This window comes from Cavia porcellus, unplaced genomic scaffold, assembly GCF_034190915.1.
Source record: "Cavia porcellus strain 051 isolate PalLab524CR breed Dunkin Hartley unplaced genomic scaffold, mCavPor4.1 scaffold_9, whole genome shotgun sequence".
In the NCBI taxonomy this organism is placed as follows: Eukaryota; Metazoa; Chordata; class Mammalia; order Rodentia; family Caviidae; genus Cavia; species Cavia porcellus.
The window spans coordinates 16,093,115-16,094,873 of NW_026947492.1; the positions used below are offsets into that span (position 1 = coordinate 16,093,115).

The 1,759-nt window shown below is 39.8% G+C and overlaps 1 pseudogene; it reads right to left on the reverse strand.

Annotated features, from left to right (window-relative positions):
- Positions 1 to 518: 518 nt before the first annotated feature.
- LOC100734827 (olfactory receptor 8G50-like) lies at positions 519 to 1,445 on the reverse strand (annotated as a pseudogene).
- Positions 1,446 to 1,759: the final 314 nt, after the last annotated feature.

A 1,759-nucleotide genomic window follows, 5' to 3' on the forward strand; every position in this document is an offset into this window, starting at 1 on the left:
ATTCTTACAATTGTTCTCCAAATAACATACTACGGGGAATAAATTCATAATTTGTCTCACATACATGGTTGTTAAATATTTCCCCCATGGATCTACAGAAATTATAAAATTTTACTTAATCAAAATATTCCTTTTGTCATATATGATGATTATACATGATTATCAACGAATAGATACCAACTGAGGTTACTGGATTAGCAAGTTGGTAACTCCATCAATGGATGAACCATGAGAAGGGTCATTGCTAAATGATCTTTCATGGCTTTGGCCTGGTATAAGAAGTAGGTCAGCAAAGGTGAGCCTATGAAGGTGAGCCTTCGCTCCTGTTCTTTTTCTTACTTTGCTTCCTGAGGACCATTAGGTGAGCAGTGTACTAGCCACTCGCTGACATCAGAGCCTTCTGCAATGAAACCAGTGATCCATGGTGGAGACGCCTGCAGCCATGAAGTAAAATACATGTTTCATCCTGTGAGTTACCTTTCTTTCTAAATGCTATGGTCACAGCAACAAAAACTTCACTAATTCAGCTGTATACTTTTGTTGTCAAAGAATATTTTTAAGGCAAATTTTACATCCCTATTCCTCAAACTATATATCAGGGGGTTTAGCATGGGGATGATAATTGTGTAAAACACAGATGACATTTTACTCGGGTGCATGGAATTGAGTGATACAGGCTGCAGGTACATAAATGCAACAGAACCAAAGAAGACACCTACTGCTGCTGCAAGTGCTGAAGGCTTTGGACCTGCCCAAGGTGGAGCGAATGTGGAAGATGCTGGTTATGATGGAGATGTAGGAGGAAAGCATAGTCAGTTTGGGAGGAAAAAATTAAAAACACTTAATCACAGAAGCACTATCTCTTTAACAAATGTACTGGAGCAGGAGAGCTCCAGTAATGGAAGGAGATAAAAAAGTAATGGTTTATTACATAAGCACTGCAAAAATCCACTCTCAGCATGCAGACGGTGAGAGCCATGGCACCACCCAAACACACACTGTATATCACAGCTACCATCCAGCAGCAGACTTGGGGAGACATGGTGACATTGTAAAGTAGGGGGCTGCAGATGGCAACATAGCGGTCATACGCCATTGCAGCCAACATATGATGCTCTGAGATAATAAAAAACGCAAAGAGGTAGAGTTGAGTCATGCATTCAGGGTAGGAGATGACATTCTTCTCTGTCACAAAGATGAACAGCATTTGGGGGCAATGGCCATGGAACAGGACAGGTCAATGAAGGAGAGACTGCTGAGGAGATAGTATTGGGGGTTTGCAGGGGAGCACTGAGCCCGATCAGGGTGATCGTGCTGAGGTTCCCCACCACAATGAACATATATATTCCCAGGAAGAGGAGGAAGAGGGGCAGCTGGAGCTCTGGGTTCTCTGTTCATCCAGTGACGATAAATTCAGTCACCATCGAGTGATTTTGTTTTGCCATTTTCTTATGGGAATTTCAAGAAAAATAGAAGAGAATTATGATGCCTCGCTATTGTTATAGCACACAATGGAATGTAAAACATAATATTATCATTTTCATCTTCTTTTCTCTAGTTCTCAGCCATATTCTGATATTGGTCAACTATGAAAGACATTTAGATCTCAGAAACATGAGGCAAGCAAATAAATATCAGATATAGCTATTTATATTTACCTATATTTTCATTGTTATGAGTAATAATGTCTTGTTCCTGAATACAAAAGCCAAGAATTATCTGTTGCTCTATTTTGAAATCACATAACTTTAAATAGAAA